At 36.4% G+C, this 10,660-nt stretch overlaps 1 long non-coding RNA gene across 1 annotated transcript; it reads right to left on the minus strand.

Annotated features, from left to right (window-relative positions):
- Positions 1 to 7,761: 7,761 nt before the first annotated feature.
- LOC114076401 lies at positions 7,762 to 10,135 on the minus strand. Its single transcript, XR_003577280.1, has 2 exons — positions 9,753 to 10,135; positions 7,762 to 8,453 (listed from the first exon to the last, which is right to left on the minus strand). It is a non-coding gene; the product is annotated as an uncharacterized LOC114076401 (long non-coding RNA).
- Positions 10,136 to 10,660: the final 525 nt, after the last annotated feature.

Consider the following 10,660-nt stretch of genomic DNA (forward strand, 5'->3'; position numbering starts at 1 on the left):
TTCCTCGTGGGAAGGATCCCAACCTCACTAGTTGGGTTATTTACTTGACACGACCGCTTTACTTCTTATTTGAGAAGTAAGTTTGAGTGTATCATCACCCTAGTTAATTTTTACTTAATTACTTAATTTTACCTTTGGGAAAACTTGCCTTAACCGACATGGACAACAAGATCTAAGTGTGGAATCCAGTGTTGTAAAACCTTACACCAATAGAAGGTGGTCTACCGGCCAAAGTAGAACCAAACATGAACATAACATCTAGGTAAATCCACTAGCTAGTATTCCTATGGAAGAATAAAAGTTAATGGAGCTTAAGGGCTGTCATTGAAATATTACTCTATGCCCTTTTGGGGATATGAGGCTATCCACCCCAGGAGGACTATGGTGAACCGTACCTTCCCTACTTGGGAAGGCGCCACCCCTCATGTTCAAGTTCACTCGGTGCTAAGCTAGAGTCCGTTTTGAAATTTCTTTATTTAATAATCATAACTTAGATTAGGTCATAGGTTCTACACCTTATATAGTCATCATCATAACTCAATAGGAATTGCATGGTTTTTGTCCTTTTATATCAATTCACACATGTGAGTTTAGCACATTTACATAATCACATTATGTTAAGGCACATAGGTAAGTCATCACCATCCTTATATCATTACATCTAGGAACCAACTCACAATCCATAAATCAAGAAATTTAAATTCAACATCATAGCAACCCTAATTAATCTTATCATAAGGTATACTTCAACATAACCTCATCACCAAACACAAATAATAAAAATTAAAGTAAAGGATTGAGATCACAAGACTTACCCCAATCTCTTTCACAATCATCATCCAAGGTTTTACAACCAACCATCCAATTCAACCGAATAATGGTGTGTAATATCATCACACAATAGTAATTAACACAATAATAAAGTCAATTGCATCATCCCTATCCCAATTAACTTCAATTTATAACCTAGGGTTAAGGGGAATCGAGTTCATCATGAATTATTCAAGAAATAGTTCCCATAAAAACAATACATTACCCTAGGCAGTCTATGAATGAATTGGTTTATAAAACAAGTCTAAAAATTAATGCATTCATCAATTCCCATCAATTCATAAGCAAGATTCAAGATTTGGGGAAATTGGGGAAAGGATATGATCTACATGAAATTACATCAATTAATAGCCGTTACCCAACAATCTAAACTTAATTTGTCACACGCAATCACAATTAGTCATAATCAACCATCAATTTGAAGTTTAGAAGAAAACTCATAAATACAATAACCCCTTAGATTAAGGTGATTTAGAAATCAACTTTGTGAAGACTTCTTGGGGAAAGGAATCAAAGGAATGAAGAACTCATACCTAAATGAAGATTAATCCATGAAATTCAAGTGAAACCCTAGAGAAATTGGTCTTCTTCTTCAAGCTTTGTTCTTCCTTCAATGGAGGTAGAATAAAGAGAGAAAGTAGAGAGAGGTGAGAGCTTTTGGGTTTTGATTTGTTTGATTTGAATGAGTAAAATGTGTGAGAAACTGATATTAAGTAAATATATATGCCTCTAAAGAAATATTAAAAAAAACCTCACTTAAGTTGACCCTTAATGAAGTCAAACTTGAATTCCAATTTTCAGATTTTCGTCGGGGAACAAATTCGTGACGCGGAGCTTCTCCTGCAAGATTTTCCAAATTATTTATTGAGAAGGTGGAGTCCGCGACCTGTTTGCGACACAGACTTGAGTTTTGACCAAAGTCCACCCAAGTTCGCGATAGACTTCTTTTTGCTATGCGTATTTTCGTTGCTGCTTTGGCAGCTTGCAAAGCCAAGTTTGGGTTTCCATCATGCATCTCTAGGGAGATTCTTGTGGGTTTGTACCTTGATGTTTACACCCTATATACATTTTTTGCCTATTTAATGTTATTTTACAAGTTTTAGACCCCATACATCACCTCTGTACCTATCCGAAACCTAAGGACATTTCACTAGTTAAATTAGACTAGCTTGCAGACATATTGGTCGTTTCTTGACGTATAGACTCTAAACATTCCTAAATAGTTTATTAACCTTATTTTAGGCCTTATGGAAGTGTTACTAACCTTTGATCAACATATGAGGTTCTTGCTAAAGTCTTGGACTTTCAGAGTGTTACACAAGCACAAGTGATCACATTGCTTTCTATCCCGAATCTCTCTTCAAGTGAAAATCACTCAACAAACTAACTCATGGGGATCAATATATGAGAAATGTTTACCAATAGACCCACAACATACACTACTGTACAATCACTATGATACAAACTCTTCAACAATATTACTAGTACCCTTGCGTCAAACATAATCCCTTTTTCACTTTATGAATATAATTTTGATTACAATGATTCATTCAACACTCACACTTAGAAGTAATTTCAAGTATAGTTAGTTCTCAATAACATAGGATTACCCTTATTTTGACTCCATAGACTCTCCAAACTAGTCACTACGATCACTATAGGACTTTCTTCGCATGTAATGTAGGCTCAGGGTCAGGTATGGTATATTTAGGAATTGTTTAGTGACTTCTGGCCTCCTTAACATTAAATTAGGATTTTAACTATTTTTGACATCCTACCTATTTACCTTCTTTCCCTTGGCTCTTTTCGACCATGGATGTGACTTTCAACTTTAAACCTTTTTATTTTTCACATTCTTCTTTTTTTTGCATTTTATTCTTTTATTTATTTTTCGACACTTTAATTCATCATATTTTTATCCTTTGGCATAAATTCACATCCTTTTCTCACTTTTCTCTTTCTTTTTTCAACACCCAACTCTTTTTATACCCATTTTTTTCAAATTTCTCTTTCATAGCCCCGCACAACTTATGGATTTTCCGTTAGTTGAAGCGCACAACGTTTAATCGGATCAGGGCCAATACTGAGGTCAGTTTTTCATTACCCACCCTCAACTTAGGATTTTGGCCTAATTCAAGGTGCACCTGTCCAAGGAGGGATAGGGTCCAGAATAGTAGACCAAGGGAAGTTGACTTAAGGGTATAGAAAGAAATAACCTATTTTAGGATCAAAGAATTCGGATAAACTGGAACATTTATTTCATTTGGTTGCATTCTTTTAGGAAATAAGTGGACTTATTGGAACAAAGGTCTATTGTCACGCCCTGAGCTACCCCCGAGACGCGGACACGAAACCTAGGACCACAAGTGATCCCAAGCTAACCCTGCTGGCATGATCATGAGCATACTAAGGATAATAAATAGTTGCGGAAGCTAAATCATACTTAAAATGAAAGATGGGAATACCTATATTCTATAACTGAGATATTTGAAAACAATGAGTTTAATACAAAAGAAATATTAATTCAATACTAAGATGAATCTAACTATGTCGAAAAATAGCCTCTAAACTAGACTAGAAATACTGGGACAAGCCCCAGCTAAATCTAGCAAAAACTGAAACTAAATGACTAAAGACTGAAATGAAACTCATGATTATTGTCCTCGGAGAATGATGACTCACCACTGAATCTGCTGAACTGGAGATCAAAAAATTGATCTATGCGTGATCTGGATGTTGAGAACCTGAAAACTACATCACGAGAAGATGTAGAGCACGTACGCGTCAGTACTTAAAAGTCACTAAGCATGTAGGATAGAGTAAAGCTGAAATAAACCATAACTAAACAAGCATAAAAACAAGTATAATAATCTGAACGTGATGTGCTGATTTCTGAGCTAACTGGATGCAATCACTTGTTTATAACATGCTGAAACTGAATACTGAATATACTGATAAATGGTCAATGCAGAGAGTCTGACTGAACTGTGGGAGCTACTAATAACCGATCATAAAACCACATGAGCTAAATGTGGAGTCCGATGTATACGCCCCGTCGAGAGGACCCAATATACCCAGCCAAAGGTATAAAGACATGCTGGCGTGATCACTAAACTGATTGCCCACAGAGGGGACTTAAAACTTACTTGGCTAGAAGTTCTTGGACTATTTGGGTATGCTAAACCCTAGTACAACTCGGTATTATGCTACTCCCAATGAATTTTGTAAATTAACTGATTATATCTGAATTTCTGTAAATACTGGATAGCTCGAAACTGAACATGCAGACTGAGAATGCAACAACTAATATGGTAATTATGCATTTATAACTGAGGCATGTATATTTGAAGTGTCTGAAATATATCACCTAGCATGTGTAATTCAAGAACGAAAGAAATACAAAGCTAGGGTTCTGAAATTCATGCGATAATCTGAGCAATAACATGATAATCTGATTTGGAATATATATTTAATAAATTCATGAAGTTATACAAAAGTTCTAGAAACCCTATCTTTAATCATGATAAGAGAATCAAGAACTAACTTAAACTAAGGACCCAATGGGTGAAAGGAACCCACTAGTGAAATCCCACATACCTGGTGATGATATCCACGAAAAAATACTTAAGTTTCGGGGCTGGAACTGCTGGAGCTTGTGGCGTTCTTAAACTAGCGTATTTGAGCTTTTTTTCTCTTCTCTTGCTTCAAATTTTCTAAGTTTTGATTTAATGATTTGACTTGGATATGTTTTGATTTTGTTTCTAGACTTAAACTGAGTAAAATCTAATGATTTTGGGTCAAAACGATGTAACTTAGGGTTTAAACAGAGTGGAAAAGTCAAAAAGACCCCTGGGAAGGTTGCTGTTGGGCCTCACGACGGCCAGGACTGACGGTCCATCGTGCGCCCGACGCCCCTTCGTTGGGTCCGTCGTGAGGGCCTGTTCGACAGGCCTTTACTAAAATGGGCATAACTTTGTACTTGGAGGTCTTATTTTAGCAAGGTTGGTGGCTATGGAAAGATAATTCAATTATCTATCTGTGGGTAGGTCATGGGAGACCTAATTCATTTTATGCTAAGAGTTATGATCATTTTAAGTTGACCCAACTGCATTTCCCCTTAACTGGCTGCAAATTTTCCCCCTACGGTCAGACCTACGGACCGTAGGTCCAACTACGAACCATGATTGTCATCAATAGCTCTTGTCAGAGAGTGGTTGAAGGGAGTCTTGATCGACGGTCATGGACTACGGACCGTCGTTTGACCTACGGACCGTAAGTCCGTCCGTCGTCCAAGACTTAACAAATTTTTCTAGGCTGAAACTTTTGGGAGTTTCTGATCTCATCGACGGTTGTGCAGGACACACCGTGGTTCAGGCTACGGTCCGTCGATGCCACCGTTGGTATCACCTGCAGGTTTTTCTGAAAAACTAATTTTTTGTCTGTTTTGGGTACGGGGTGTTACATGTATGATCAGTTCGTAGCCTCTAGCGTAGATCATCTTAACAAGATTAACTAAAAAGGTTATAGACTGACACAAACCTATCTAAAAGTTCAACTAATATCACTCTTTCTTGGAACATCATTACATTATACGATTATCAGTTACCCAGTTCAAACTTAGACTAAGTGATGAGGTTTAGTTGATTCATTAATGTGTCATGTTAAGAGCCATCTCATTTAACTCATTCTAGCCTACAATTTTTGCACATTTCACGATATTAGAATTTTTTTTACGAGTATCAGTTTTAAGTCAAACTATGCCATCATGCTCCATTCTTTCTCATGCTATTGCACATACAATCCTAACACATATCGGTTGAAAGAAATTTAATCAGTCTTTTGGGGTAAAAGAACACAGCGAAGAAAACCCCAAGAGAGGAATATGAGTTGGGTTCCTCATACTTCACCCTATAACTCACAATTCATTTACCCCACCCCCAAAAAAATATGGTGCAATGTTCCCCAATGCACAAAAGGTAAGAGTAAAGAATCAGGTGAAGACGTGTGGCACGAAGTTCTAAAGAGCTATCAACAAGCGTATGGGTCCAATTTGCCAAAGCCTGCTGGATTAACATGGGGAATACCACAAGTAGTGCTCCAATCTATCATATCAACACCATCAGTAGTGACTACATGGGGAATACCACAAGTAGTGCTCCAATCTATCATATCAACACCATCAGTAGTGACTTCATCATCTCTCATAATAACAATTACCTCCCAAGTCAGCACAAAACTCAAGGAACCAACAACACTCTCATGAATCCTCTGTTACATAACTCTTCATGCACTATAGAGGCTTTCCTTTCCTGCTCATATTGCTGACGCTCACTCTTTTTTGCCTTTGCAGCTTCAGTAGAATTAGACGTGTGTCTAGATCAGTGCCTCTTTTCTGATGCACGGGCGGACATAGACTATGGTTTATCCACATTTTATGGATACTCAACTGTATCATCAGTTGGTACAGTAGGTGCAAAATCTGGCACATCTGTGGGTGGGGCAAGGATGGCATCAAGGTCAACCCGTAGATTGTGTGACTCAATATGAAACAAGGATAAGTCTGTGGTGAGGGCTGGTCGTTAAAGGACTCTTAACTTGAAGGCATCTATGCTCTTATGAACAGCCTAGACCTCATACTGGTCTCCATTTTAGCCTCGGAATCTGCAATAGATTGTAGCATCTAACGCTCCCATCTTAGCCTACAATTTCAAAACTTAAGCCAAGGTCACAACAACAACTCATGAAGATGGGCTGGATCGGGATGAGCTAGCGGCTCGAATGACGGCCTAAGATGGGGAAGTGGGGGGTGTCATTGGTGTGGGCTGGAAGGGCAGACTTTTCACCTTGCATCTTCTCCACATCAACAACTAAGTCCCCTCCTAATGATGGCACCTGAATCTATGGACCACGTCATGAGGACGCTATGTTGGAAGCATCCTGAATAAGGCCAACATTAAGAATTTTGATCCCCTTAACAAGTTTTCAGATAGGCACTCCAAAATCCATGAAAAAATGGAAAATCATACATGGAAAAGGTAAAGTACTGGTAGATCTGAACGCCCTCTCATGGATCTCTGCCAATAGTATGTGGACAAAGGTAATCTTGAATTACGACTTAATCCACGAAAACGGCACTAAAATTTGATACACTCAAATTACACCTCCGTAAAGAAGTATAAGCGATCATTTCAAGTAAAGAAACTAACTTATCGGTTGGGGTCAATCCCACGAAAAATATGGTCTAGACTTTAACTTAACTACCGAATATTTTCCTTTAGTCAACTACTTCCAAAAACAAGCAACTAAAATGGAGGAAAGGGTTTGCGTAACAAATAATTGACTATTGTATAGAGAACAAGTGAACAAAATTAAAACTTTAGTTGTGAATGAGACAAAATAACTAGGGTGTACGTTTTCCTCATAAGCTCATAACGCAGTAATCCTAATAATAGTAATTTCTTCATAGCGTATTACATGCAAAGTCATATGTTATGTATCTCGAATTCCTTGGTCCAACAACTAGAGAATTCCACCCCGCACATTGGTTCGACTACGTATATATAAATTACTAACTCTTACCTTTACTGCTTATTAGACATCAGATCAATCTATGACATAGTTTTCACCCTCAGACCAATTAGCATTGGACTATCAGATAGTATCAAATTAAATCTATGTTTATAATTATTTTCTCATTAACTACCTCCGTGGTCTCAGAAGTAGCAATGAGGTGAGTTATTATGTTTGCAACCGCTAAAAATACTTCTAAACGAAAGAATTATCAATTCATGAAATCACACTAATAAAGAATTATTTAGTTACTATTCATACTTTGTTAATGACTCATGGTTCCCACAACCGTAGTTGTGAATTTAGTTACCCATAGCAGCAACAACACAATATATGTTTTTAGATGAAGAAATCATGAACTAACGTATTGAATAGAAGAAACCCAGAATCTCCAATTGAAATTTATTGTAACAATCATCAAAACAAATATAGGAACTCAAGAATTGCTAAAGATACAAATTAATCTCCCAAGACAAAAACTTGAACTGGATGTTTAACCCCCAAAAGCGAGGTTTACATGACTTATATATAGAAAAAGAAGTCCTAATTAAAAAGGAAATTAAGTAATGAAATAAAGTTTCTGGACGTGGTTGTAATCGATGAACTGACCTGCAGACAGATCTCTGACCTATGGTGCATAGGTCCTTTCCGTGGTTTAGGACTTAACGCAATTTTTAGAAGCTTGAATCTCCATGTTTCAGTCAAAAATGAAGGCTTTACCAGCACAGACCGTGACTCGATTCACGGTCTGTTGATCTTCCTCCGTAGTCTCATATTTAGTTCTTTATGATCGGGTACTGGAACACCTTATTTGAATTATTTTATGGACGTGCAGTATTGTCCATAGGCAGACCTATATTTCGTCGATCGTTGTCCTAGTTCCACACTTAGTCAAGAATTTCCTTATTTTCTCTTCAAGCCTTGCTCATCAATCTACACCCTTATCCTACGGACCCGTGAATGGACCTATGGTTTGTAGGTCATGCCCTTATGTGGCTTTTTCTGCAACATCTCGTCAGCTTTCTCCTAACTCCTACATCCGGATTTATTTCCTTCAAACAAGATTAGAACATATTAATACCAATAAAATATTACCCTAGACACAAAAAACTCTTTCGTGAAATATATTAAAAATATTGTAAACTCAAGGTATATCAATAAGCATACCCATTCCCCACAAAAATAATCTTCTCTACAAATGCGTAGTGATTAGATTCAGTAATAAGTTTAAAATCTGCCTTATTAAAAAGAAAACCATAAATCAGTTTTTTTCTTATGGAAGGAGTATAAAGTACATCTTTCAAAGTTAATACTCTTCAGAAGTAAAACACAATTCGACATCTCCCATTCCAAGCACTTGAGTTGTGTGTGAATCCCAAGAATGATGGTTATGGGCTCCTCAAAATGAATTTTTTTTTTAAACTAGTCTTTGTCATAAGTGACATGATGATTTGCACCAATATCAACCCACCATCCATCAACAGTCTCAACCATATTTATGTCGGTAATCACTGCCACAAAAGGTTCTTCGGTAACGTTTGCGTGAGGCTTAGGACCATGTTTTCGGAATTCAAAATCTCGAGTAATATACCCACTCCCTCCACAAATCAAGCATGGTCCCTTATCTCAAATTTGTTTATGTTGTTCTTGGTTATTTTCACCTTTTTTTTCTAGGGAGGTCTACAGTTATTTTTCTTGATTTTTTTCTTCTAAGGCTTTAAAGAAGTATTTTTGTGAGATTCCGGAGTAGCATTATTTGAAGTAATTAAATATACCTTCATTGTGATATTTCTCTCTTCAGTTTGTAAAAATTCAACTTGACCTCTTGCCTCTAATTCCATACGGATTTTCATTATGAATGTCTCAAGAGAGATTTTCTTTTGTCTATAACACATTTTTTGAAATTCCTTTCAGGAACGTGAAAGTTTATCTACTATGCCATAAACCATAAGGTTATCTTCAATTTGACCTCCTCAGACTTGAGTTCTCCAACAACCATTATAAAGTCTTGAGATTTATCTACCACTGATTTATTTTTCACCATTTGAAAACAAAAAAAAAAGTACTACTTGCATATTTTTTCGCTCCAGCCTCTTCATTATCATACTTACTCTGGAATGCTTTCCAAATTTTCTTGGCACTACAGTTAATTTTATCATAATAATCATAAAAATTATCACATTGACAATTAAGAATATAATGCCAACACCTATAGGAATTACCATCGTACTTTTCCACTTTCTCTAGCTGAGAAATAGTTTCATCATATTTCATATAGGTGATGTCTTCATTATAGGATTCTTCTCAGTTAACACATAAAAAATATTGAGAAGACTTAAGTAGAAAAGTACCTTACGCTTACATCTCTTCAAATGGTTACCATTGAACCGAAATGGCTTGATAAGGTCTTCCATCTTAACATTCGTGGTTTTTTAAATTGTAGCCATTATGAATCTCCTTAAGATTATTAGTGAAACATTACAAGATATTAAAATTGCAAGATTACAACTGAAAAATGAAGAAATAAAATGTCTTCCGGTGGAGGCTTGAATATCTTGCTCTCTTTAAGGATATTCAATCCCACTGCAACAAATGTTTTTCACCGGTCCAGTAGTAGTCCCTCTTGACTTTTCCCTTCCATGATACAACAGCCTGAACACAAAGTATAACTCAACAATTCTTGAGAAGATTTGAGTCCAAAGCTCCACAAAAAGAACACATCCCTTTAACTAATAAGAACTCTCTTTTTTTTACAAACTTTTTTTCTTTCTATATTTCTCTTGTGTATCAAACCAAATGAAGAGTACCATTATATATAGTAGAAGAAGTCTTCCTAAACGTTAGAAAGATAAGGGGTGGTATACAGAAGATTAGTGGACTTAGGAATGACATAGGTTACAAAAATAAATGGAGGAATAATGAATGAGATAATTAGGGGTAACTAATTTCATCAATGGCTGATGAAAGAGCTGCCAGTTTTTTCGCGACTCCAACGTTCACTGAAACGTTTACAACGAATACCAGTGATGTTGGCATATGACCAGTGAGTCAATGTGGCAACATTATGTGATTAAAGAAAATGAACTATTTTAAAATAAAACTAACATTAAAATGATCACTAACAAGCATGAAAAGACGTATTTCCACTTTGACTTTCTAGGCAAAATACCATAGTTAAATACCAACTAAAGTGAGACAAACATGTGACATATATTTCGTGTGGGTAAAGTAAAACAACAATATACATCCAATAATGATC

This window comes from Solanum pennellii, chromosome 1, assembly GCF_001406875.1.
Source record: "Solanum pennellii chromosome 1, SPENNV200".
NCBI classification, from domain to species: Eukaryota; Viridiplantae; Streptophyta; class Magnoliopsida; order Solanales; family Solanaceae; genus Solanum; species Solanum pennellii.